This window comes from Canis aureus, chromosome 2 (genome assembly GCF_053574225.1).
Source record: "Canis aureus isolate CA01 chromosome 2, VMU_Caureus_v.1.0, whole genome shotgun sequence".
Taxonomy (NCBI): Eukaryota; Metazoa; Chordata; class Mammalia; order Carnivora; family Canidae; genus Canis; species Canis aureus.
This window is the reverse complement of record NC_135612.1, coordinates 73,445,001-73,452,242: the sequence shown is the minus strand read 5'-3', so window position 1 is coordinate 73,452,242 and position 7,242 is coordinate 73,445,001. Positions and strand designations below refer to the sequence as shown.

Sequence of the window (7,242 nt, the reverse complement as noted above, 5' to 3'; positions counted from 1 at the left end):
CAATTTTGTTCTGAAACAAAATTGCCCTAAAGAATAAATTCTTTAAAAAAAAAATCATGTTTTGGGACAACTGGGTGGCTCGGCAGTTGAGCGTCTACCTTTGGCTCAGGGCGTGATCCTGCAGTCCTGGTCCCAGGATCGAGCCCCACATCGGGCTCCCTACATGGACCCTGCTTCTCCCTCTGCCAACGTCTCTGCCTCTCTCTGTGTGTCTCTCATGAATAAATAAAATCTTAAATTTTTTTTTTAATTTTAAAAGTTAAAAATCATGTTTTAAGAGATTATTTGATGATACGGATATATTCATGCTATACTGTCTCACGAAAATCAAAATAATACACTTATAATTAAAAATTTCTTTAAAAGAATTTTTAAAAAGGAATATGGACTTTGGGTGATGATGATATGTATTAATGTCCACTGACTATAACAAAAATACTACTCTGCAGCTAGATATAATGGGGAGGGAGGGTCGAGAGGGGAGACAGAGTTGCTGGGAACTCTGTACTTTCTACTTAATTTTGCTAAGAAATAAAATTACTCTAAAAAGGAGCATCTATTAAAAAAAGCATTAAGTGAATAATAAAGTATAGAAAATATAAAGAACAAGTGAGACAATGGTATATTATAATCTAAAAAATCTGGTAAAATATCAACTAAAGGATGAGAAATGAATAAAATAGACAAAATCACATAGCATTACTTCTAAGAGATCTAAAATCAATTTTATCTTATTACTGCCTGATGATTTTATTTAGTTTTTTCAAAACTATTTAGGTATATGCTTCAAGAAGAAAACCATCTTCTAAGCATTTGCCAAAAATAAACTAGTCCTCTTATACATGCTGAATCAATCATTAAACATTTTTTTTACTCGATGATTTTTTTGTACAATGAAAAATTTACCTCTATTTATTTTATAATGGCTAGATGAAGGATATTCAATCCAAGTATTTGAAATTATAGGACAATTATACATGGCCACTGAACTTAATTTTCAAGTATTAAACTTAACAATTTGGCATCAGTTTATTAAAATTTACTTAAATTCCTACCACAGAAATTACAAAAAAATTTTGAAAAAAACACAAAATGTTATAAAAATCCAATTCATATGATAGTCTAGTACAAAACATTCTACTAACCACTCAAAATTTTACTCATTCACAGTCTTCACACCTAGTGTCATAGGACTAAACTCTCACCAACTAACAGATTTATTCAGACAATATCAATTAGAAATGGATTACTATTCAACCAAAGATGCTATCTGGTCTGGAAATGAGGACAAAAAGACCACAAATCAGTGACAAAGGTGGTATTCACGTGTAAACAAACTGCTTGGTCACTTAGCTTTGTTAATCATGCAAAACTAGGACTTAGACACCAGACTCTTGCTCAAATGTGTGAGAGTTGGTTTGTGCTTTTTTTTTTTTTTTAACTCAAATTCCTCTCTTTGGCATTTAAGGATTTTAACAATTTCAAGAGGTACCTTCCTCTTTTTTTCTCCCAACTACTCTTTTTTAAGATGTGTTAGCTCTAGCAAAACTATTCTCATTTTCTTCAAACACACCAAGTATACTTCTGCCACTCTGTTTTTGTCTCTATTTGTCTGGAATCTGTTACCACCTATTTATCTATCAAAGTCCAAGTCTTCATATCCCAGTCCAACTATCACCTTTTCCATGAAACTTTTCTTGACTGTCAAAATTCATAGTATCTCTTCATCCAAAGAAACAAATGCAATCCTAGCACATAATTGGTATTTAATTTATAAATTATATTTGATAATCTTAAATATTCTTTCTTCATAGAAGTGGAAATCCATTCCAGTGTTATTCTAGAATAAATCTAGTTTCCCTCAATGGACTAATGCTATTCAAGGGCTGATTTTAACAGCACCAATCACAGTGCTCCTACCTTGGTAGGAAATTTTCAATGTTTGATCTTAATGATAATTTTAAAACATGAAAAATAAAACATATTATAGCAGTTCCCAACTTTTAAAATATCACATCATAGGGGCATCTGGCTAGTTGAGTCTGCAGAGCATGTGACTCTTATCTTGGGGTCGAGTTCAAGCCCCATGTTGGGGGTAGAGATTACTTATAAAAAAAAATAAGAAAGGAAAAATTAGAATATCATATCATATACAAAAAAAACTCCACTAATATTTATAACCTCCAAATATGGAGTCCTTCCAATTCCTGTATTTAGGCACACCTGTAACTGTGTAAAAGCACACCCGGGGAGGTGGGGGTGAATGGGTGACGGGCACTGAGGGGGGCACTTGACGGGATGAGCACTGGGTGTTATTCTGTATGTTGGCAAATTGAACACCAATAAAAAAATAAATTTATTATAAAATAAAAAGCACACCTGTAGGGAAACCCTGCATTAATTTAATAAATTAAATGCAAATAAGATGATTAGTAAATTCCTTGGTTATTTTTGTGTTCAGCTTTCTATTCCAACCATTACCTAGAAACCTCTTGATTTGTTGTCTTTAGCAAATAAAAACTTATTAGGCTTTTATACAATATATAAACTCTACTCATTTTATCTTTCTGAACAGGGTATTCAACTGGACATATTTCCATGTACCAACAACCTCAGCCAAGTAATGTTTAACTTAAACATTAGTTCTGAAAATAGAAGCTAATAGAAACAAAATTCATTAATGACCTTAAACTGAACTACTCTCCTACTGTGATAACGCATCAGTTTTTTTCCTTGGTGCTAATATTCTACATACCAATGCACCTTATTTTATATATGATTTTTAACATATCTTCACCTAATTTCTACTTAATTTAAGGTTTTGAATTAAGACCTAAGTGAGACTTGACGATTTCAATACCACCTTTGTTACTAACATTTGTCTCCATCTTCACCCATCCTCACTTCTTTAAACAAACTAAACAACCTAGAAACTAAAAAATTCACTCCATTCTGAGCTTTTAAGGAGCTCTAGATAGGGTTCTTTACCCCTCTGAACTCAATGTGACATGTAAGTTTAATCATTCCCATAAAGAACTCTTGTTGCCAGGAGTTATTAAGACAGCTTTTTTTTAACATTAATTTGCCAATTTGCTAATTTAAAAGTAGGCATTACTTTAAATGAATGAATGAATGAATGAATGAAAGCATTACTTGAGAATACATTATGAGACTGAGCATTCTTACTAGCTGGCAGAAGTCCAAAATGCTACAACCCCTATTGAGAGGAATTTGACCACCCAAAACAAAACAAAACACAACACAACATTCATAAATGTACTGTTTAACCCAACAATTCCACTCCTAGAAATTTACCCTGAAGATACACTTCTACAGATACAGAACACGTGAACAAGGTTAGCATTAGCATTATTTGTAATAGTAAAATATCAGAAACAACCTCAAATGCAACAATGAGACTAGCTGAATAAACTATGGCACATTAACAGAGTACTAAAACAACATGAAAAAGAATTTTAAAAAGATTTCCAGATAAGGAAATTTCCAAGTGAAATGAGTGATTTCCAAGTGGGAAAAAGCAAAGTACAAGAGAGTACATCCAGCAGTCTTCGTTTTGAATAAAAAGGGAGAAAACACAGAAAGGAGAGACCACAAACTGATGAAAATGATTGGATTTATTTATTTTTATTTTAGAGAAAATACACACTTGCATGAGTAGGAGGAGGGGCAAGGGAAGAGAAAGAGAAAGCCTCCAGCAGACTCCCTGCTAATAAGCATGGAGCTGCCAATGGGGTTGGGGGGGGGGGGGAGGACGACACGGACGGTGCGTGGTAGGAAGCCTTGGATCCCAGGACCTCAAGATCATGACCTGAGCTGAAATCAAGAGTTGGTCACTCAACTGAGTGAGGCACCCAGGAACCCCCAAAATGATTACCTATAGTGGGTGTGTACATAGAAATGAAATGGACGGGGACGCCTGGGTGGCTCAGCTGTTGAGCGTCCGCCTTTGGCTCAGGGTGTGATCCCGGGATCCAGGATCAAGTCCCATATTGGGCTCCTTGTGGGAAGGAGCTTCTTCCTCTGCCTGTGTTTCTGCCTCTCTCTCTCTCTCTCTCTCTCTCTCTTTCTCTGTGTCTCTCATGAATGAATAAATAAAATCTTATAAAAAGAAATGAAATGAAATGGAAAGGATAAAGATGGGAGTAAGGCTTCTGAAAAGTATGTTTTTTTTAAGGTATGTTTTTATATAGTACTGACTCTTGAATCATGTAAAATTAAATAAAAAGAAGAAAATAATCCTTAAAACTGAATATAAATACTCCTATAACTCAGCAACCAAAAAACCCCAAATAAACCAATTAAAAAATGGGCAAAGGGCTAGAACAGACATTTCTCCAAAGAAGATACACAAATGGCCAAAAAGCATAAAAAGATGCTTAACATCACTCATCAAGAAACTGCAAATCAAAACCACAATGAGACATCACCTTATACCTGTTAAGACAGCCACTATCAAAAACACAGAAAATAACAAGCACTGGTGAGGATCTGGAGAAATTGGAATCCTTGTATACTACTGGTGGAAATGTAAAATGGTACAGATACAGCTGCTATGGCAAAAAGTATGGGGGGAGGGTCCTCAAAAAAATTAGAAGTGGAATCATCATATGATCCAACAGATATATTCTGGGTATATATACAAAAGAATTGAAAACAGGATCTCAAAAATTTGTATGCATACCCATGTTCACTGCAGTATTATTCACAATAGCCAAGCAGAAGCAACCTTTAAATATCCATCAACAGATTACTGTATAAAGAAAATGTGGGAAAAAAAAAAAAAAAAGAAAAAGAAAATGTGGTGTATACACATAACAAATTATAATACTGCCTTTAAAAAGAAGAAAATTCTGTCATATATTACAAAATGGATAAGCCTTGAGGACCTTAAGCTAAGTGAAATAAACCAGTCACAAAAAGATACTTTGTGATTCCTCTTATGAGCTATCTAAAGTAGTCAAACCCCTAGAAACAGAAACTAGAATGGTAGTTGCCAGGGGCTGGGAAGGATGGGGAAAGGAGAAGCTTTTCGGTGGGTACAGAGTTTCAGTTTTGCAAGATGAAAAAGTTATAGAGAAATGTTGTATTGACAATGTGAACATGAGGGATGCCTGAGGGGCTCAGCGGTTGTACGTCTGCGGGCGTGGGCCTTCAGCTCAGGGCGTGATCCTGGAGTCCTGGGATCCAGTCCCACATTGGGCTCCCTGCAAGGAGCCTGCTTCTCCCTCTGCCTATGTCTCTGCCTCTCTCATGAATAAATAAATGAAATCTTTAAAAAAACCACAAACAATGTGTACATGAAAAGGGGCAGAGGGAGACCCACAATGCACATAGTTAACAGAGCTGTACTGTAGACTTAAAATTGGTTAAGATGGTAAATTTCATGTTATGTGTTTTTTAGCACAAATAAAAAAAAAATCAAGCAAGAATCACATTTATTAGTGGAAATAAAAAGTATTCTGTGTATATAAAAATTGGGATACAAACAAACCACTTGTATACAAATTTCATAACAACAGACAAAAGAATTCAAATTCAAGTAACTAACAAATAGGCACTCTATACAACCTTAGGGGGACAACAACAAAAAAAAATTCTTGCAAGGGATACTGGTAGAGTATTGAATTTTTTTGAGCTTACAGCAGGGTAGTACAAGAAATAAATTTCTCAAAGTTAAGGGAAAACAGGGTTTATACTGTAGGAGAAGGATGATACAAACATGGAATGCAGGAAGTTTAGGAAAAACTGTGGTGTAAGCTCTGCCCCCAACATGGGGCTTAAACTCACAAACCCAAGATTAAGAGTCACATGCATGGGCACCTGGGTGACTCAATTGGTTAAGGGTCTAAACTCCTGATTTTGGCTCGGTCGTGGGATCCAGCCTCAGGACAGGCTCTGGGCTCCAGGCTCTGGGCTCAATGCAGAGTCAGCTTGTCCCATTCCCTCTGTTCCTCCTTCCTGCACCCTATCCCTCTAAAATAAATAAAATATTAAAAAAAAAAAAAAAAAAAGAGCTGCATGCTCTGTTGACTCAGCCACCCAGGTGCCCTTGTGGTGCTGGATTTTAACTGAACAGAATGAATTCATGATTTAAAGTATATATGTACATTTCCTAGCTCTATACACTGAAAGGGCCTGAAAAATTACATTTTACTACCAATGCGAACACAAAGCGTATGCCCAAACCTTGGTTTATAAACACCACTCTCTAAAATGCAAATAAGGCTTTCTGGTAAAAATGACCTATTCAAATCTGGGTCAAGAAAGCACAAAGTGAACATCTTGCACCAGAAACCAAAGAAGTGCTCAAAGACTCAGACATGTCTAAAAGACACTAGATGTTTCAAAAGGACACAAAGCCAGAATGATCATTTTGTGATAATTCGACTCTCAAAGGGAATAAAGACAGTAGATTATAAAACACTGAATGAAGAATCCATGAATAAATCCAGAGTCCAAATATCCTGTGAGAGAGCCCATGTAGAGAAGCCATCATAGATAGGAAAAAAGGCCCAGCGGAGTTCAACCTTACAGCTGTTCCTATTAAGGCACTAAGTGTTTGAGAGAAAATAGTGTGGATCTTCTAGACCAGTTTAGACACCAGCTAAATACTACTGAATGAGCACAGTAAGGAATATGGAGAAGAATAATCAAATCAAGCCAAGCCAGCCCAAATTCCCGAGTCACAAAATTATGAGATAGAGAAGAAAAGTTGCTGACGGATGTCAAAAGGTAGAAGCAACCCAAGTGTCCGTTGACAAATGAATGGATAAACAAAAGATGTTTTATATATACACAGTGGAATTTTATCTAGCCTTAAAAAGTAAATTCTGGGGCAGCCCGGGTGGCTCAGCGGTTTAGCACTGCCTTCAGTCCAGGGTGTGATCCTGGAGACCTGGGATCGAGTCCCACATCAGGCTCCCTGCATGGAGCCTGCTTCTCCCTCTGCCTGTCTCTCTCTCTCTCTCTCTCTCTCTCTCTCGTCATGAATAAATAAAATCTTTAAAAAAAAAAAAGTAAATTCTGACACATACCATATGCATGAACCTTGAAGACATGCTAAATGACACAAGCCAGTCACAAAATAACAAATGTTATATGGTTCTACTTATACTAAGCTCCTACAGTAGTTAGACTCAGAGATACAAAGTAGAAGGTGATTGCCACTGCTGGGGGAAAGGGGAATCAGAGTTACTATTTAAAAAAAAAAAAATTTAATAC

General features: G+C 36.0%; 1 protein-coding gene across 4 annotated transcripts in view; it reads right to left on the bottom strand.

Annotated features, from left to right (window-relative positions):
- PDS5A (PDS5 cohesin associated factor A) overlaps window positions 1-7,242 on the bottom strand; it is a 152,092-nt gene that overhangs the window by 137,512 nt on the left and 7,338 nt on the right. The gene's annotated exons all lie outside the window — the stretch shown is intronic.